At 38.5% G+C, this 22,276-nt stretch overlaps 1 protein-coding gene across 1 annotated transcript in view; it reads left to right on the top strand.

The window, feature by feature from the left end:
* The window catches only part of si:ch211-196i2.1 (collagen alpha-1(I) chain), a 114,123-nt gene that overhangs the window by 19,041 nt on the left and 72,806 nt on the right, over window positions 1-22,276 (top strand). The gene's annotated exons all lie outside the window — the stretch shown is intronic.

Below are 22,276 nucleotides of genomic sequence, written 5' to 3'. Positions count from 1 at the left end.
CCGCATACACACTAGTGAGCACACACAGACACTAGGGGGCCCTATCCACGGCACCCGGGGAGCAATTGAGGGTTAGGTATCTTGCTCAAGGACGGCGCTGAGTATCTTTTGTGGTATCTAGATAGATACAGCTAAGTGCTCTCCCTTTAGTTAGGCCTTCAAGATCTTAATTGAAAGCCTAAAATGCCAGATTAACCACCAGCATAATTAGGGACTGATAGTGGAATCAACCAATCATGTTTTGATTTCCAGTATGTGGGACCACTCTAGTGCTTCTGGAAGTCTAATACATGAATACAAGTGGTAGCTTGACCAGTTCAGTCCATTGTTAGAAAAAGAAAACGACGGCAGCAGCTTTGAATTCTTTACTCAACCAATTAGCATTATCATAAAGGTGTTATTTGCCTTGTTTTTGACTTGAGTTTTGACCTTTTATTGCCCAACTGACTCTAAGTCACAATTCGTCACTGGTAATTCCTGTGGCTGGAATGTTTACATTATCTTTTGCCCATGACTTGGAATCCAATATACCTCTGGTAGTCATTCCACATAACCACAAAATGCAAAACATCAAATGAGTCAAGACTCTAATGCTCAAAGGGCTAATAAGATTCAAACATGTACGTTGATTGTGTGGTATTCTCACATTAGCCTTTAAAGTCATGATTAGTGAAGGTCTTGAGCAAAATACCTTCTGACAAGTGTCATTTCTGATTATCCTAGATTAAAGACAGCAGTGTTCTTTAGTTGTTTGTTTTCCATGAAGAAATAGCATTGAAATGGCGAATTTGTTTTATGAGGCTATTGTTGGCTCTGGCTGGCCAGATGGCAAATGCTCCTCTTACATGAGCTTAAGCAAGCGGTGAGGGAGGCCCAGTAAAATGCACCTTTCATTCTCTGAATCCTCAGCCTCCCCAGTGCACTTCTGTTAAACACTACGAGCCCATCGGTTAAAAAATTGTGCACCACAACCATCGATGTGTAGATGGACATCGCTACTTGGCAACTGCCCAAAGTCTCTGAGCACCGCTCATCATCATGCTTTTGCTACATTTTATGAAATCAAGAATGAGCCCACAGAAATCCATAACAAATGACATGTGGTTTTACATTTATACTGTGTACAGAATATTTTTAGATTAGACCAAGAAATGTTATGTAGTTTCATCTCAGCCAGTGTAACTAGTCTAGTTGCATCATTACTTTTATTTCATCTTTTGTGTTTTTGCTACAAAACAAAGGTTTGTGAAGAGCTGATACTAAATGCTGTAACTTAAGTCATGATCTGTACTATTATATTCTATCTATGGTACTGTGCAAAAGTTAGGAGACATTTTAAGGATATTCTATGTAAGATACAACATGGAAGGGAAAAATCAAAGGAAAATGAATAAATAAACAAGACTTTCAGAAACTGGAGTTTAAAAAATGGACTCACAACAACCATGCAAGACCTGTTAGGCCACCAACTGTCCCCATCAGATAATAAAAAGCATTCACCTTTAAGAAATAGAAAATCAACCTCCACTCTTGCTTCAAATCTGAAAAAAATCCATGTTTTTCTGTCCATCCTTCCACTGTTAGAAAACAACTCAATGTCATGGGTCTGAAAGGATGTGTAGTTATTCAGAAGCCCTCACCAAAAAAATAAACCATAGCAAACAACAAAGCTGCTGTGTTCTCAGAGCAATATTCCAGCCCATTCCAGAGTCCAGACCTCAACATCACTGAACACATTTGGGATTACTTGGATTATGAGAAGCATAAAATACAAGCAACTACTAAGGCTGAACTTTTAAAGTGTTTCCCTGTAGATTATTTTGAAAAACTGGAAGTCTCCTGAAAAGAATGGACGTTGTAATGAAGTCAAAGAGTGAACACTGTAAATACTGAAAAACTGGGTTCTTGGTTGTTCAAGATGCTCAGAGAATTTGCAATTGTTCCATTATGCTATCTGTCTGAATGTGGACACCGGTGTATGTGTGTATATATATATATATATATATATATATATATATAGGATACTTGTGGTCAACTATACCTACTTTTGGGACATGTAGTGTGTAGTATTATAATTATGATGTGGTATTATGACAAAGCGGATCAAATTTAACATTTTTATAGGTAAATACTTTTGTCCAGGCTTTGAAGTGCCAGCAATGGGCCTGAAAACTGTTACAGAAAGAACTAAATTCTATAGGTTCAAATGTGTATGTTCAAGGAGTTTAAGGGATTCAGATGTTTTTAGAACAGATCCTGCATTATACTCTTAAGAACTGTATTCTTCTACTGCAGCTGTAGATATATAGCTCATAGGTAAAGCTTGCCATGTCAGTATGTTTGCAGCAAGATGGACTACTGAAGATAGATATGCATGTCTCTCCAAGATTAGCCACACATGTGCAGTGGGCATTACCTTTGAACGGACTGACAGCTGATATTGCTCACTCCTCCCTCTGGCAAAATGTCTCAAAGCAAGACAGATTTGTGACAACTCATTGATGCACAGACATTGTTCAGATGTAGACGTGTGCCTTTGGCCATTCATGAACTTCACCTTGTGATTACTTCTTTTCAGCCTTAGAATAAACCATGCAGTCTCTAACCTGGAGCAGTTCCCCTCATTTTCTTGTTATTTTTCTTGAGTATCATAGTAAGTTGGTTCTTTGGCCTGGACGTGTGCCGACTGGCTCTCTTTTTCCGTCTTTACCTGAAAAAACAGAACTGCACTGCTCAGTATTGTGCAGATCTCAAGTGCTGAAAGCTCTGCCAGGCAATTAGGGAGGGATGCTTTCAGCACAGGTTAAATACTTAAAATAGTGGCATGTTTCAAGCCAAAGACTTAAGTGTTTTGTTGGTCTACCCTAAAGGTGTAAGTGCTTGAATACTGTCCCTCCAAAGAGGAATTCTGTACAGTTTCATAATTTAAACAAAAGGTTTTATTAATTTTAAGTTTGTTTTATTGAAACTAATACATACACACAATGACCACTTTATTATACCCACTCATTCATGCAATTAACTAATCAGTAAATCATGTGGCAGCAGTCCAGTGTATAAAATCATGAAGATACAGGCCAGTAGATTCAGGCAATGTTCACATAACCATCAGAATAGGGAAGAAAATGTGACATTTTGACTGTGACATGATTGTTGGTGCTGGTTTGAGTATTTCTATAACTGCTGATCTCTAGAGTTTAGAATGTTGCAATAAAGGAAAAACATCCAGTGAGTGGCAGTTCTGTGGAAAGAAACACCTTGTTGATGAGAAAAGTCAATGTAGACTTAACACTTAACAATTGTGGAAAGCGAAATGCATCTCAGAATGCACAACACATTAAACCTGAAGGTGGATGGGCTACAACGGCAGAAGACCATCTTGGGGTCAGCCATGAACAGAAAGCTGAGGCTGCAGAGGGCACAGGCTCACCAAAACTGGACAGTCAAGGCTAGAAGACCATACAGTTTTATATTTAGCAATTTGTTTTTCACCAACAGCATGAAACCTTAGACACAACCTGCCTTTTGTCAACAGTCCAGGCTGGTGGAGGTGTAATGGTGCAGGGAATGTTTTCTTGGAACACTTTGGGCCAGTTAATGGCTACACCCAGCATGATAATGCATCATGTCGCAAAGCAAACGTCATGTCAAACTGGTTTCATGAACATGACAATGAGTTCAGTGTTCTGTAGTGGCCTTTCCCAGTTACTAGATCTGAATCCAGTAGAGCACCCTTGATTTCACAACATGATGCAATTGTGTCAACATGGACCAGAATCTTTCCATCATCTTCCCGGAAGGAATGTTTCCATCGTCAAATCTATGCCAGAAAGAACTGAGGCTACTTGAGAGTAAAGGGAGTCCTAGCCAATGTTAGCATTCATAATAGAGTACTTGGTGAGTCTATATAATAATCATGATACTCAGCTCAGCTGATCCAGTCAGAGACAGAATAACTAGGTAAGTGAATGAAGTCACTGAACTTTGTGGGCAGTCTTTATGTATACTACAGGGAGATTCACTAGGAAGAGGCCTGGTAATTCGGTAATAACTCCTACTAGGATGAAGTAATCTGAACAAAACAATGTGCAAATGTACTCCTTGTTATATGGAGCTTCAAATAAGCCGGGTGGCCCCCTGCTTCGGAGCGATGAGGTAGGCGCCGGACAGCCACTGTGACGTTTAATCTCCATTTACATCTTGCGGGTGCAGACCCCCGCACTCCTTCATGTGTCTGGCAGAAAACAGAGATCACTTCCAGCATTGCATGTAATGCAGTTGATTACACATATGTCAAGGTATGTAGCGTATTTTTTGGTTCAGATTGCTTCATCCTAACAGGAGTTACAACAGAATATTCAGGGCCATTTTCAAGTGAATCTACCCATAGTAAATCATGACCAAAAGCTTGTATGGTTGTTGTGGTTTAACTGTCAGTTCATATAACTATGAGGCTGGGCAAAGCATAGAATATTTATTATATATTTGCGATTATTGAATTAAAGTGGTGCTAAAGATTCTATCACATTATGTAGAGTCTGATTACTTACAGACATAACGGTGTATGGAAGAGTTGCAGTTGTTTACATCCAAGTTTGTATGTCTCACTGATTTTAATAAAGACTGTTTAGTGTTACGTCACCTGTTTAACCTATTTCATGGAGAACATATGATTACTGAGGTATACAGCACTGTGTGTTTTTGTACCTAAGCAATTTGTTTAAAAATGTGTTTTGCTTGTATAAAAGAAAAATGACATTAGAATAAATAGAAGCAAACATTATTCCAGTAAATGTTAGTGATTTTCTTATTTTCAAGTAGTTAATATCTTGTGTGCTCAACGCCTCCAGCCACTGCGTTTGTTAAAGTCCATCAGCAGCACACCTGATTTAATTCAATGAAGCTTTGACTGAGCAAAACTAGGAACTGGAGAATAATAATAATAATAATAATAAGCTGGCAAAAAGCAGTGGTTCTTGTGTTAATGTGTTGTTTTTCTGAGCAAAAAATTCTTACTGTCCAGACAAATGGCCTATTGAATGTAATTTTCTATGTACATCATTTATCAAGAAAGGGACATAGTAAGATTTTTAGCCATAGTGCCCAGCTCTATACAAAAGTCAGAGACATTTGTTTCCAGCATCTTGTCCTCCATATGGTAAGATCACACAAACTGTCTATTCATGCTGTTGTTGCTGTTCCACAAGCATCAGCATTTCTTAACAGGGAAAGGACATTAATGGGAAATGATACTGTTTTCTGCAAGGTCCTATTCCTTCCTCTCTCTTCTTTAATTAACCTCTGGTGGATTTAGCCAGACTTTGCCCTTTCCTCTTTCTGGCCCCCAAGGCATGGACACTTCTCCCTCCTTCCATGTTTTCCAGATGAGCAACGGTTAAAACAAATAAAAGGAAAAGGCCGGATCTGTCCTCTTCCGTCAAGCCATGCTTCTGCTTCAATGAAACCCGTCTGGAGCTCAGAGGACATGCATAGGAAAAGCAATTATTTTAACATACTCCTGGCATGTAGCCCAGTGGAGGCTAAGAGACATACAGATTTGAACACTAATGCATTTGAAAACTGTAGCGTAATTAGTCATCTTACTGGAAAGATATGATGAACTGAGTGCCATGACAGAGCAAACCCTCACTAAGTCTGCATGGCACAGACACCTTAAAATCTCTTACTGTTGGTTTAATTAAAGCGGACGTCCACTGATATGAATTAATATTCTGTATAATTCAGTGGTTGAGATGTAAACAAACTCATTCAGAGTGATTTAATGTGAAATAGTTAATTGTAGAGAAACTTGCTGATTTCTTTGCAGGGGTGGTGATTGGAAATAGAGGCTGTGATGTCTACAATGCAAATATATACATTTTATTTACTATCCAAAACCACCAGTGGACCTACACGTGTCTTTTGAGTTAAGATGTTGATGATGGTAAACAATGGTAAATCTGAAAAAATAAGTTTTCTTTGGTGACTATTTTGCCTCACAACTCCCTGCATGTACCTCTCCGCCATAAATGTGTTTTGAAGAAAAAAACTAAACAAAAAACAAAATCTTACCTCAAAACTTTTGCAAAACAATGAACCTCTTTCAACATTTTTAAAAAAAGGTTTGGTCAAGTCAAGTGAAAGTAATTTACATAGCGCTTTTTACAAAAGGTCATAAAGCAGCTTTACAAAAAAATCCAGTGGCAAGGGAAAACTCCCTAAGAGCGAGAGGAAGAAACCTTGAGAAGAACCAAGACTCAGAAGGGGAACCCATCCTGCTGTGGTCGACACCGGACAGCAAACAGCATTAGTATAAAATTTTATACTACAAAACAGGGAAAACAGGTGGAGCAATAGTTAAGTAGATAGTTTGAGTTTATGAAGCAGCAGCAGCAGGAATGACAGTTCATGCAGGTGAGGTGCAGATTAACCAATAGAGATGGAGCTCCGGTGGCTCACGTGTGGTGACTCAGGCAGTTTTGAGTCTAGTTTTAAAAGTACAGAGTGAGTCCCGAACAGGGGTCGGGAGATGATTCCACAATTTTGGGGCTACTTAGGAAAATGCTCGACCCCCTGCTATGTTTTTTCTACTTCTAGGAGCTGACAGCAAGCCGTTATTTTGTGAGCGGAGTGTACGTGCAGGTTCATAGGACTGAATTAATTCACTAGACATTGTGGGGCCAGGCCAGTTGATGATTTACATGATAGGAAAAGGATCTTATACTCTACACAAAGTTTAACAGGTACCCAGTGTAATGATGACAGCATCGGGGATATATGGTCAAATTTTCGGAGTATGCTGTCTTCTGGGGAATACACAATACACGAAGACTTAGGGATGTAATGCGGAGCCCCAAGTGCCAGTTTCACCGGGAAAGCTGAGGGTCTGAGTTCAGGGCCTGAGCTGAGAGCGAGGAGTCAGGAAAGCAGTTATCGAGGTAAAAAAACGAAAAAACAAAGGTTCTGAAAAAAAACAAGCTGAAATTAAGCAAATGAAATGAGACACGTGAAGAGATTCAGCACGAAGTCTTACAATTTTCTGTTTTCTTTGCTCCTAATTACAAAAACACATCTGAAGTCGAACTGCCATTGAACATCATTGCTGTCGGAACAAAACCTCCCAAATCTCCAAAATGGTAACTTTACAGGAGACGGAAAAAACTACTTTACTTTTAATGTAAGTCAATAGAACCAGATTATTTCCACATCATTTTGGGCCATCTTTCACACACACACACACACACATTTTCTCCCTCAGGGTCGCGGGGGGGTGCTGGGTGGAACGAACTGTAACTTGCACTATCATCTGTTCAAATTAAATGAAAAGAACCCAGCCTTATGCATTTAGAGTGGTTTTCCCCATTGATTCCAACTGTGATATTCAAGCCATGGTGTGAACCGAACCGTGACTCCTGTTCGCTTTTAGTAATGACTCATGTGAAGTAACTTTTAGAAGTATTACATTCTCTCGTGTATAGTTCTTACCTCTCCTACTGTGATTTCTCATTCAGTGAGTTTATCTGGAGCAGAACATTAACCTTCAGGACTTAATTAAGTAGACATTTTGAAAAATCATTAGAATTCCCCTTTAAGTCTTATTAATAGCTTACTGGAGCAAGTGGAAAATTCAGACAAGCAGGTTTGGGTTCCCACCACATTTGCATTTGTACATAGAAGAAGAGCTTTTTATGATTTCAGCTTGATGAGTTGAGGTAAGACGTTCTGTAAGATCATTCTGTGGAAAGTCCTTTTGTGACAAGAAGTAAAACTGTTGGGTGCGTTCTTCTCACTTTTGACTTCAAAACAAACTTGAATGAAGTGCAGACTCACACCTGTCAGAATATACATGAAGGATGAATCTAATGGAACTCATTATATAACTCAGTGCATAATGAGTTACATGTACATAATGAATTACATGTACAAACATAAATAGTTTCATGTGTTTATGGCCTTTGATAAAAGCGTCAAAACTCAGTTTCCTTGTGTTGGATCTTAGTAATGTTTGCGTCTTGTGATTGTGCTGCACTGGTGGAAGCCTTTAATCATTTAGGTATTGCTGTTGTCCAACCTCTATCTCATCAGGCTGGTCACATCACATGCTAGATAGTTACCCTCACTGCTCTTCCCGGCCCATTAGAGTAATGTGATCCTGTGGATTGTACAGCTGGAAAGAGTCCAGATGAAGAGGCCCAAGGTGGGAGCCAAAGAGCTGATAGTCCTTTCTCTTATCACTGGACATTGTCTGTTGTCCGGAGAAGATACATTAAAGTGATAGTTCAGTGGATCAAATTTACACCGTTTTCCTCTTACCTCAAAACATAACTGATCAGGAAAGACATGTTTGCTTTTTTGAATTTGAACTAAAAGGGTATTGTAGCTTAAATAATGGAAGCTTATTAGTTTGCATAAGGTTAGCAACATTAGCCCCATAGTTCCAGTGCAAAATGAAGGAAGCAAACTTAAGGTACTAAACATGTCTTGGCTGATCGATTACATCCAGGGGGAACTGTCCATCAAATGATCGCTTTAAAGTTCCTCTCTGTCCAGAAAAAGTTGCTTCTATTACTTGTTAGTGATATTATCTTTGTAACTCCAGTGCAAAATGAAATAAGAAAAATAGCTTAGCTGATGGTCTACATTTGGGGTAACTGTGTAAAGTTGATTCCCCTGTTGCTTTAATATTATCCTGTTGCTTTAAAAGGCTTCTTAAAAGGGTTTCAAATAGCTCAGTATCATACTGCCTCAAATCCCTCCCTTTTACCCAAGAACATATAGGAAAGAAATGGAAATAGAATAGAAAAGCTCAATATTTACAATCTATTCACAAGAGTGGTAAAAACCTAAAAAGTATAAGTGGAATTCCACTATTTTTTCATAATCTCTGCACAATTAAGGCACGAATATGTACTTACCAAGTCTTAATTGGTCACAGTAGTGGTGATAGGAACCAGAAGCCTGATGTATGCAATGCCTTCTAATGCCTTATATACACTTACTGCAAGGGAGCTTTATATATATATATTATATAGGTTATTATAGGTTAGGAATACACTGTCTAATGCCAGAGACATTGTTTTGGGAAGTATAATATATAATAATGTATTTTTGATTTTTCTAATTTATCACAATTTTAATTTAATATAATTTACCATTATCTCAATGATTAAGGCTGTCAGATATAATCAAATATTTTTTTTAATTCATTATAGTCAAATAGAAGTATGTGTAGTAGAATATAATAGAATTGTGTATAAATTTGAAAACATTGGTGGAATTCCCCTTTAAGTTCCCCTTACACTGTAACTGTGTCTGACAGCTTGGCTCATGAGGAGTTTTTTTTTCAGTACATGAATCAACCCACAAGCTGTTCATGTACTGCAATTATGCAGAAGTATACCTTCTTGTGATCTGTGTTCATTATCCCCTGTTTTATGAAATTCACTTTAAGATGCATGAAAGAGATGTCACATGGAGAAATCTACCAGATGGATTCATTCGTTTATTCTGTCAGTGTGGGCTAAGCGGCTGTCTGTGAGGTTTGAATGATGTCAGAGTTACAGTCTTTTTGAATGGATAGTCTGATGTTTTTTCATGCTCTAGCAGATTTGTGTCTGTTGCAATACTCTGTAATCCCAGCAGACCGACTGAAATACTCTACGGTTATTTTACTCTTGACATGCTGTAAGAACCTGGTGTAGAAACAGGAAAGTGTGTAAAGTTTCAGGATCGGAACTGGCTCTAGTGTTTCTTCTCTGTGAAGTTTCACATGTGGGATTGATATGAACTCTGACTAGCTCTCAGAAACGTAGCTCCAGTACAGTACCCCTGCTCTCTAGTGAGGCTCCTCATGGGGGTCTGCATCTTCCTCTATCACAGCCCATCAATCCTGCCAGGCTGAGGGAAACTGTAGCTCACTACGCTCTCTGATATGTCTGGATAGGGAGAGAAAGAAATTTTGGCTTGGTCTTTGAACTAATTCTTCTGAAGAAACATGGATTGCAGCAGAAACGTCCACAAAGGAATTGTGTTTCAGCATTAGGCTATCCACCTTAACCCTTGAGTTGAGAGTTACAATTGTTTTGCTGTACCGTTTAAATGTAATTGCACAGTTACTTCGTTAAATACATAGATATGTAATGAGATCCTCCATCAACTTCTATTTTGGAAATTTTGGAAATGTGCATAAAAAAAACAAATATCCCCCCAAAACCCCCCAAAAAGTCTAAATATTGACAAAAAAAGTTTTTGTGCTTGGATGAGTTGGGTGAGAAATTATTTATTGTTAAAGGATAAATGGAAACAGATTTTTCCAATAAGTGATGACATAGCAGGAACAAAGGTCACATTTCTGTGTCATCTAACTATAACCAATCACCAGCTGCATCTCAAACCACATAAACCATACTAAATAATATGTCAACATGTTATACCAATGGTGCCATTACTGTTTTAAGTGGTTTTGTATGGTAGTATGCAAATTGTGACACAGCCTTCAACGCTACACCTGGAAAAACATTCCCAAGGGATTCGGTTGGCAAAGTGGGACAGTGACTTCAGGACTCACTAAACAGGCCACTGCCTGCTCTGCTTGGCTCCTTTATGAACTGAAGTGCTGTTTCTGCCTGCTCACGCCCGCAAACCCTTATGCCGTTCTTCCCCACACCCGCCTGCTTCAACCACATGTCAGCAAGCTGCCTGCACGAGCCCTAAACCTGTTAGCTGTTTACGCCCTATGACCACAGTGCCTCAAAAGGAATTCCTCCTCCAAATTTCTTAGATTGAGCGGGACACATGGGTGTGCAGAGCTCTAGTTCAAATCCCTTCACTCTCTGTACAGTGAAGAGGTTCTAACTAGTTAAAGCAAACTGTGCATTTGAACGGAAACTGTGCTTAAGAAATTATGCGTACATTTGATTTACATTCTGTATTGACAGCTTCAGGTCTGCACTTTAAACTTTGGTTGTTTTGATGTCAAAAACAACAAACACTTGAGAATTTAAAGAATGTCTTTCTTTCCACAAAACGACTTCACACACAACAATAACTTTTCATTAAATTCAAATCGTCGTAAAATATCTCCTCTTCTACTTATGAACTTTCATGTGGTATTGAATAAAATCTTAGAATGCACACTTTCAGCTAAATTACTTGATTTGTCTTAGTACTTTTATTATCATCTGCAAAAACAATAACCACTTTGCATTATGTGCTGCAACATCTAGAGAGTATGGAGCTTGAGTATAAAGTAAGCAGGCATTTTTTAATCCAGTTTTCAAGCCCACAACACATTTGATTTTTTTCAGCTCAATACACCTATGCTGTGCAACCTTAATTGTCTGGCTCAGGTGTATTGAGAGAATACAAAATGTGGACTAGCCTGAGGTTGAAGAATACTGTTCATTGCTTGTTCAGTAGGCTGAGTAAATGGCCTCAGTGCAAGTCTATATGTGAAGCATTATAAGCCTGCCAGATTAGGCCCCTAACCATAATCATACTATGTTGTGAGAATGAACAGTCCAAGTAGGCCAGAAGAAACTGTGCAATGCCTTTCTAATTCTGGAATCTATTTAGTGTCTGCAGTGAGATACAGCACAGAGCACCTTGCATATGTTATCCATTAAAATAGCACCTAAGCAGGCAATGCAGATGTGCACATATGCAATTTATCAACACAGTGCCAGTGTCATCCAACATTAGAGTACATGTGCCGTGCACCAACCAGGCCACATCACGCAAAACACACTGTATTATAGGCTCAGTTATGCATGGCTGTCTGCCTGAGCTAAAGTTAAACGATGCACAGTAACTGTGCAGAAGATGTCTTTATTTATTTAATTTCCAGTCAGAAGACTAAGTTATTTGTTTTTCCAGATGTTTCCCAGTAAATTAGATTTAAAATTTTCCACTTGCATAATAAAGGGGAATGTCAAAGGATTTTCCAAAACATGATTAAAGGATATAAAGAAAATGAGACTCCTAATCATCATTCAAGATGTTTACTCACCAAAACTTACACCATCAAAAAAAAAAAAAAAACAAACAATAAAGCTCATCTTTGAGAGAGAGGAGAAAATCAAGTTCCACTCTTATTTCAGATCTGAAAAAATCCATCCTGTCGATCCTTCCACTGTGAGAAGATAACTCAACACTATGGGTCTGAAAGGATGCGTAGCTAATGTCTGTTTTGACAATGTTGTCACAAAGCTAAAGAATCAGTTTTCAAGGCTTTTATTTGCTTGATATTCTAATGTAAATGTTCATCTTTGGAACACAGTTTTGTCTTTCTTCCCCCTTTTAAGCTTAGGCTGCTGTTTTTACATGCAATGTGTCTTTGATCCAAATATTTATGGCTTGCCTGCACAGAGGTCACTTTAATAGCTTTGTTGGCTTTCCTATTGACTCTGTCTTTTGGAGAAGTTCCCCCTCTCTCCAGGGAACAGAGATGGATTCCCCTTCTTACATCATTCCTGCAGCACTGTGAGGATTTATGAGCCAGGAGTAGAGTCAAATTCAGAACAGAGATGATGCTCCGCGGGCACATTACATACAGCTGTAATATCTGCCTGCAGAATCTCTGTCTCAGCTTTTTCTCTCTCTTTCTCTCTTTCTCTCATTCTGTTTTGTCTTTGGCATAAGATGAAGCCCCACATCAAGGCTTATTTAACTTCTCTCATTTCCTTAGGTGCGTACATGCACATTTGGCAGACCCACTTTGCACAAAGTGGTCTGATGATGCTTGCATAACTGAGTGAAGCTTAAGCACATGTGAATGATCAGGGTCTCTGCTCCAGGGCATGAGTTAGCACGAATTGGGTTTTCACCGGGGTGCAATTGTGGCTTATCATTTGTTTGAAGACATTACAGTGCAATGAGGTCTGAAAGGCCAGAAAGAAATGCGGTAATTACTAACAGGACATGCAAAAATTCCTAAACAGTCCCCATATGTGTAAACTAGCCCTGACTCATTTATCAGTTGTCGACAACAAAACCCAGGCTGCATCCCAAACTAAGCCCTATTCACTGGTGTTATTTTGAATATGTCAGCTGTTTTATGGAGGTGTCTATAGTGAACAACAGTGGTGAACCATGACCATTAGAGCTAGTTCTTCAGTTCAAGCTGTAAATATAAAACTTTGCCAAAACATGAGGGGGAAAAAAAACAACTCTGTGATAATGTTAACTTCGGCTAGCATCCCTAAAGTATTCTAATAGTTTATTAGTGCTAAGCTAATAGTTATTTTGGCAGTACTGGATTAAACACTGACATTTGAAGCTTCTGAAAAAAAATCTGTTGCATTATTCTATATTAGCATATAAACTTGTAGCAGTTTCACAGAGACGCTTTCAGATACCAAGTTTTACATTTCTAACTCACTGTTGGGGTCAATTTTCTGCTGGGCATTTCAAGAATTTAACCTTTTTGCTTCCATCTTTAACTTAACAATGAAAAAAGAGTAGTACTACAAAACTTACAGAGTATAAATACAAGCATGATTCTGTTAGATTAAAACGAATTAAAAATTACAGACGTATTTTCAGTTCTCTGTAGTCATTTGGCTTCCTCTGAAGACTTAGAAGGCCCTGAGGGTTCCAAACTATGTGTACCAAGTATGAAATGTAGTGAACGTATGCGATGGAATAGGTCTACTCTTGTAGAGTAATAAGCTATGTTGTGTAGTGTTGATGTACAAGATTCTTTATCTTTGTTGTGGAAACAAAATCTCCAAAAGGGATGCTTTACTAGGTTAACCATATTTAATAAATATGTGACATAAGATCTAACATCTAACATGAGTAGCATTATTACATCTATCATGACAATTAGCATTAATTGTAACATATCACTGTTATTGTATGTTATTATTTTAATAAACAGACTCTGTCCTGACAAACAAACTCATGACCAAACGACAACTTCCATGGCATGTTTATAGTATGATTATATCAGTGTTGTTAAGCTGGTTTCAAGTATATTGTTGCTAAAATGTCCTTATAGCTGCACTATGTATGATATTTTTGGTTAAAATTAAAGGAAGTATCATTAATGAGTTTCTCTGGAGTTTTTCAGACTATGTCATACATTAACGACACACACACACACAGGATCAAGAAGGTCAGACTTGATGCTTATGTCTCAAATACAATATCAACGTTGTACTGGTGAAGCTAAGATGATCAGTAGCTCACAATCATGAGAGTCATCTGCTCAGGGAAGGGGTCTGGAACACAACCAATATTACAAAATGTTCACATTGCTAGCAATTTCACATTTTCACCAGAAATAACCATTTGGCCTATTTTTATTGCTCCAGTCATCATGGAATGCTCGCTCAATGTAAAGGGTGGCTACTGTCTTTAAATCATGATTTTTACATGACAATCACAATGAATAATAATGCTCCTGATTTTCCAGCATAGGAAAATGTAATCAGGGGACCACAGTCAACACTGTGTATGTAACGAGGGGGAGCGTGGAGGTGGACGCATGTGCGGAGACAAGCGAGATTTATTATAGGCAAATCCAAAATCAGGGTCAAGACAGTCCAGGTCCAAATGGCCAATACGGACAGCAGGAGGGACAGATATGACAAAATGAACACAGAACTCCACACAGACCACAAATAAACAAAACTCTTCAAACAATACATACACTTCACACAGTACATCCAACAAAACGCACAAACAAACAAAGACCAGCCAACACAAAGGGCAAACACAGGGTTTAAATACAAACCAGGACAACAAGGGACAGGTAGGAAACAGGTGGAAACAATCAGGGGTGGAGCCATGAAGCAAGAGGGCAGGACTGAAAACCAAAACAGAAGCACATGGACAGGACTGGCAAGTAAACAACACGAGCACATGAACAGGACTGGGGGGGCCAATCGTGACAGTGTATGTGGGCAAATGTTCTTTTATTTAAGATAAGATAATCCTTTATTCGTCCGACAAGGGGGAAATTCTCAGTGTTACAGCAGCAAAGGGACGGCAACGAAAAAAAGAGAAGTAACAAGGTTTTTTCAGTTTGTTACTTGTTACTATGGAGACTATATATATATATATATATATATATATATATATATATATATATATATATATATATATATATATAAAAACTAAACATAAAAAAATATAAATATCCTTCACAAGGAATAACAAAATAAGAATTATAAATAAATAAAAAAGCTAAGATATTTACATTGCAAGGATATTTTGCCTGAAATTCACATGGAATATTGCATGAGGTACTGTTTATATTACACATGGGAGGGTTAGGAGTTAACAATGTCAACAATTTTAAATAGAAAGCTCAAAATATTTACACCATAGAGATCTTGAACAATATATTGCACATGGAGTGTTGATTATATTGCACACAGGGAAAAGGTAATAAAATCACAGTATGTTCTGTAGGTGTATGAGGTCTAGTGGGGGGTGGAGGGGGTTCTACTGGGAGCAGTGCTGGTTGTACAGTTTAACAGCAGCAGGAAGGAAGGACCTGCAAAAGCGCTATACTTGGGGTGAAGCAGCCTGTCGCCAAAGGAGCTGCCCAGTGCTGCCAGAGTCTCATGCATGGGGTGGGAGCTGTTCTCCAGCATGGATGCTAGCCTGGCTAACATCCTTCTGTCTCCCACTGTCTGCACTGGGTCTATGGGGCTACCCAGGACAGAGCCGGCCCTCTTAATGAGTCTGTCAAGTCTCTTACTGTCCGCAATTGAGATGCAGGTGGAATACACGACGACAAGATCATTTCACATAAATCAGTATACTTAGGCTCTATACTATTGAAGATTGTACTCGTTGAAGGCTTCCTGAGTTCTATGATGAACACGACACAGCATCATTCTCATACAGGCAAAAACGAGATTCATTTGACCAGATAAAATGTTTCATGAACAGTCCAATTTGTGTATCTCTTCGCCCACTGTAACTGGCCAACTTTGTGAGCAGTGAGCAGAGGCCTCTTGCATGCCTCTCTAGTCTGTATGTTCATGGTATGCAAGTCTCTGTGATTGATTGTAGACTGGGATTATTGCCACTGCTGATTGATCCGTATGACCGTACGATTTGATTTATCAAAATCAAATTTATCTACGTCCTTCACACTGTAGCCTTCATGTTCAAATGCAATTGATCATTAAAATCTTTTTTGCAAACCATTTTCCAATCATCACACGAGACATTCACTGCACTGTACCACCTCTTCTCAATCTATGAATCTCAACGCACACAGGTATTCATAACCCGATCATCCTCATGCAGCAACATCTGCAGGAGACTGAAGTTACTACCACCTTAAACTTGCAAGGTGGCTAATTTTTTTGTTTGGGGAGCTTATATTAGACTAGATTGCCTGTGTCCCAGCCTTATACAGCTGTATATAGCTCCAAAATTGCAAAAAAAAAAATTATGGATAAAATGTACATTATTGATCTATGTTATTTTGTCCACTGGTGCACAATGATATAATCAAAATTCAAAAGATGTTTTCAAGATGGGTATCACACTTTTATCAAATATTTTGGGAAAAATTAGAATTTTGTCTTTTAAATGGAATGATGTACAACTCATGCTTAATATTACCATTAACTAATAAGGTAAAATAATATGACCATTAATAAGATAAAAAGGTCTGTTTTGATTTCAGGTTGACTATGAAATGACAGCCCCAGACTGTCTCTAAATCTTACTAATAAATTGTTCTTCATACATCACATAATGTTTTAATGAAATCACAAGAGTAAACAAGTGCTTGTAGACATCATGTGCTGTCTTTTCCATTTCAACATGTGAAGTGTGGTCTGTGTGCGTCCCCCCATATGTCCTCTCCGCTGTATGTGTGTGGTGTGTGTGCAGCAGGAAGGCTGCTTGCAGACATGATGTGTCTGTGAAGAATGTTCTGCTTGGCGTAAAGTGTGCTCTCCGTGGCTGGTGCACCGGACCACTCAAAGAATGCTTGACTAATAAAAAGAGTCAACAATAGCGCTCAGTTTTTGTTCAGATGCAGTGTTCTCAGTGTGACCCTAAACTCCAGCTGACAGTGTAATAACAAAATAACTTTGAACATGACCTTTTGTTTTGAAGCAAAACTGACTTGTGCCCTGTTCTCAGGTTCCTTTAGATGGGTTTAAACATACATTTTCACAGAGTGATTCCAGGCGTCTGGTTTGCGCTGTTTGTCTTGTCAGTTCTGTATGTTTTGTCTCAGACTGAAAGAAACCGCATCAGTCAGTTTGTTTGTACAGTTCACAAAAGAACTCATTGTACTTTAACCTTCCCTTAAGGCATCTTTCTCTTGTACCCCCTGTCTTTCTCTCTTATTACTGCCTTTGTTGGTTCCCTTTCTCTCTTTTTCACTACATGATGCCATCCTGTTTTATGTTTCATGCTAGACTATAAATCAAAGTAATCTATCATTGACTTGAAGGGGAGTTCCACCCATTAGTTCTGTACATTTCTGTACAATTAAAATAATATGTAAACACAGTTATTCAGAGTGAGCTCCTTTTTAGAACAGCTTACCAAGTCAGAATTGTTTGTAGGAGTGGTGATAGAAATGTGAGGGTTCCCAATTTTTGTCCCCCCATGCCCACTGCGCATTCTCTTTAAACCTGATTCAGACCACAAGGAGATTAATCAGTTAATGAGTTGAATAAATTGTGCTGGCTAAGACACAACTCACAAAAATCTGCAGTGTGGGGTTGCCAGAACTAGCATTGGCAACCTCTGGTTTGATGCCTCTTAATGCTACCTCACAGAAAGTTATTGTATCGAATGATGGTTTTGACTTATTGACCCTTATTAGTCTCACAACAGGTGAAATTTCACCTCCACATTTAACTCATCTGTGCAATGAAACACCCTTGTGTGAAAGCACACACACTAGGGGGCAGTGAGCACACTTGCCCAGGGCAGCCCTAACCACAGCACCCAGTGAGCAGTTGGGGGTTGGGTGCTTTGCTTAAGGGTACTTCCCATCAGCTCAGGGGATCAAACCAGTGACCTTCTGGTCACAAGACTGGTTCCCTAACCCCAGCCCATGACTGCTTATCACATTGGACTTATCACATTTTTTGTGGTGGGGTCATGCAGGGCACAATAAGGCAAAACAATGACTTGAAGATAGAAAATGTGTTTTTCTTAAACATTTTTTCTTCCAATTTAATGCTGTTTTACCATCAAGAACATTTATATATAGACCAAAACTTTGTATTTTCTTTTGTCATGTAGAATAGTAGATACAATGACTTTATTTGCATTGTAGACATTGCAACCTCTGGATCCTATCAAGATCACTGTAAAGAAATCAGTCAAGTGTCAGCAGGTTTTTTGTCTTTAAAATTGAATTATGCAGAAATCTTTGAAAAGTCTGTGTAATTCTGTGTAAGGCCACTTCAACACTTCTGTGTTTTAAGTTGTTTGTCTGGTGGAACAAATATGCCTCCATCTCTGTCAGTATTCAGGTCCACAGTGGTTCCCTTAGATGTATGTCCTATGTCCATCAAAACACAGCTCCTTAAAGTTAATGTGAATCTGAAACAGGTCTTATTACATTTCCAAGTGAAGCAGTGTTAGGGAGGGTCTCTGAGCTAGCTGGTAATTTGATCAATCATAGTTGGGGTGGTGCCAGTGGGAGGTGAAAAATGATATTATTAGTATAAACTGTTTTTCTGTGCTCACTGACAGATAGTGGCATAATTTAAAAAAAACAAGTTATTTTAGATTATAAAGACCTTTTTAGCCAAGTAGTTGCAGAGCAAATATTGTACTTTGCTCATGTTATCTGTACTGTCATGTTAATAACTATAATACGATGTAATGTTCCTCAGAATTTATGGATACTCAATGCTCTTAAGTAGATTAACAACACTTAGTTTTGACCACAAAATCTGTTTGGTTGAAAAGTGTTATCTGTGTTGTTTTATCTGACAACAGGCTTTTTATCATTACACTGATCACTAACCACCATTAATCAGAAGTTACCCATATTGAGACTATATATTTAAACAATTTCTCTGCTGTCGGAGCAAAACCTTGTATCTCCATTTTTGTTGTTTTCAGGTTTTGACATAATTTGAAAATGCTTGCTGCCCATTGTGCGTAAATTCTATGATGAATCAACCAAAAGAAACAGCCTAAAATAACCTGGAAAAATACTCTGCTTCCATTGACTTAAATTAAAATGAAAGTTTGTTTTTTCCTTCTCCTGTAAAGTTACTATTTTGAAAATACAAGGTTTTGTTCTGACAGCAGTGATTTTAGATTTAGAAGCACGTATTACAAAAATAACAAACTCTGAGTTGCGCCAAAATTGTAGTGTAAAGTGCATAGTGAAAGTGTCATTACAGTAATTGTTGTGATATATTGCACAATGTGTTTTAATCAGAGAGGAAACACAGTGATGTGGTTCAACACAGTCCAGACAGCAGGAGATCAGTACCATCTCTGCAATAATGTAGAGCCTTATATCAGAGCTTAAGAAAGATCTCAGACAGCTCTCTTTAACACAGCACAGCTGTAACAGTCAGCCACTGAATGTGCTTCTCTGTTTACCCAGTGTAACAGTTATATACTGTGGAAGGTTGTAACACTTTCTCTCAGCCTCTGTTACTGAGTGGTTGTGCTATACCTATAAGTTTTTTATAAGATACTCACATTTGTCTCTTACAAACAATAATAGTGTTGATATCTAATGCATACTCATAAAACATATATGTGTCAAATACAGTTCTATTGTTACAACCTGCCCCACTACAAAGTGGGTGTGCACGGTAGTGATATCAGCCCTATAGCTCATATCTGATTGGTGAACCTGCAGCTGTTATAAAACAGGCACAACTTTGCTACATGCACAAGACTTTCAAGCTTCCTTCAAGAAATGGTGAAACTGTCTCAAGATATGAATGAAATCATCCTGGACTTGAATGTGAATGTAATGCTGCTGGCCAGTAACTCATTAATGTCTACATCTGCAATACAGGCATGTTAATGCCAACATTAGTTAATGTCGTGCAAGTCATAACTGAGTGTGACTATGAGTGTCTTCCTAATAGCCATGAGGTCGGGTCCACTGCCCTGCTGACAGCAATGGACACTGGAGTCATATGCAGGCCTGGAGGCCTAAAAAAGAGCTTCCCTGTCCAGAAATGGAAGGAACATGTTAAGAAGTGAAAAAAGAGAAGGGAAGGCTTTCTAATCCTATAGGAGCAGTTATGTTTATGGAGAAAGGGTTTGCAGGCTTGGTATGTGTTTTTAGGGCTCGTTACACAGTGTGTAAATCAGTGTTCTGCGTGTGCAGGTTCTGTTATTGGAATCCTCAGTTAACCTCACTTATTTTCCTCCTTGTTAACATTGTCATCAGGACAGCAGTTACCAGGGTTTAAATGATTTACCTGGTGCTGAACCAGTGTGGTTTCCTGCTTAATGTGTGTATATTTGTTCTTTTGTCCAGAGAGACCTGAGATGTATTACAGCACATAAATCTCACGCACCTCCAGAGGAAGCATTTTTATTACACCTTTACAAAGTTAGATTTGTGAAATGTAGGTTTAAAAGATGAAACACAATTCCTGTGTGTTAATAAAAGTTCAAATGACTGCTTTCCCTCAATGGAAAGGTAATGGAAAGTTGTGTAGCATCAATTAGCATCATGCAAATTGCATACATAAATAATTGCACACTTGCCTCAAACCATGTCAACTTGTTAAGCAATCTCAAATAGACTTAATTACATTGTTTAAATGCTTTTTGTGTCTGTAAAGTTGTTATTTTTATAGATGTACATATTCTGATGTCACATGTTCAGTGACTCATGTGAAAATGTGTTTATGGAGATCACACTGCTTTCAGATAGCAAGTAACAAGCAAAGCAACAGCTAAAAAGAAGAGTAATGCACCACACAAGTCATACAAAGCAATCATTCAGAGAGGTATTGTATTGTATGCTCTCACTTGTCTCACTTGGTTTGCAAAGCAAAGGTTGATTAGTTAGCTGATTACTGTCACTGAGTCTCGCCTAGCTGAGGGTAAGTGCATTCCTATTGAAAATCCTCTGCCTGTTTTTCCCTTTGGTCACCCCATGACCCATACCATGGCTTCAGGAACTCCTTTAGAGGTTCTCTTAAAGAATCATATACAAGTATGATGCATCCTATAAAGAAATAAGGGAACATTGCACTGGGGAAATAGGGTTTTAGGAATATAAGGCAGTTTGGCAGTATTAATACTCTCCCTCTCCTGATAAAAGTGTCATACAGTGTAAGAAAACATGTAAGCAAGTTTATTTGCGATAAGCTAACATCTTGACATAGTTTGAGCAAATGTATAGTGATTTAGTCCTGCAGTTTGTACAACGCTAATTGCTGGGATACAAGCTTATATTCTTACTAGTACCTTGTAGCTCCAGTGCAAAGATTATGAAGCAAACTTCAGACATAACCATGTCTTGCCTGATTGACTACATTTGAAATAAGGGAGAAAAATGTACATTTAAATTTTGTGCAGATCTGTTCCTTTAATCAAGTGCACTGAATTATAAATGAAGCCAAATCCACAGCAAGGCGCCTTTTATAAAAATGTGTTATGGTATACATTTCCTCTATTTAGGCTCCCTCTTAGACAAATCCATATCCATGATATAGTCTGGGCGGCAAAAATCCACCTCCATCCATCTGTCAGGTTGGTCAGTCAGTGCAGTGCTCGCTGACATTTAAGCTGTGTCACTTTCTCCATGTTAGATTCAATGCGGCATTCATGGACGCAGGAGGTGGCCGTGATGGTTTATTTATCACATTTACTACCACGCTGTTGTGTTCAGACACATGTCCCGGAGCCACAAGTGTGTGAACGTACACACTCCCTTTCTCTTTCACACACACTGTGCTCTCTGTAAATAAAATGGGCCTTTGCACCAGCAGGAAATGAGCAAACTCAAGAGGGAAGACACAATGGTGGGCACTATGGGGTATGACTACACCATTTAAAACTATGGCTCTGCTTATTATGTTGCTCTAAACTTTTAATGAGGGGACTAAAAAGCCCTGTTTTTCTTTTCAGTGAGCTGGTTTCCTGAGCAGTGTGCACACAGGCTCCTCATAATGCCATCAAGGCCTGAGCAATGCCAATAATTAATGCTAAAATAATACAGGCAGGGTTTAGGCCTCCATGGAACAGAACCCACTATTTATGTTAACTTTATAGGCTATACTTTCATCTGCACCTGAGCTTACACGAACAGATGTTGTCAGGTTCTATTATGTTGATGTGATAAATT

Source organism: Pygocentrus nattereri, chromosome 16 (assembly GCF_015220715.1).
Source record: "Pygocentrus nattereri isolate fPygNat1 chromosome 16, fPygNat1.pri, whole genome shotgun sequence".
In the NCBI taxonomy this organism is placed as follows: Eukaryota; Metazoa; Chordata; class Actinopteri; order Characiformes; family Serrasalmidae; genus Pygocentrus; species Pygocentrus nattereri.
The sequence above is the reverse complement of the archived record's forward strand: the minus strand, read 5'-3'. Positions and strand labels throughout refer to the sequence as shown.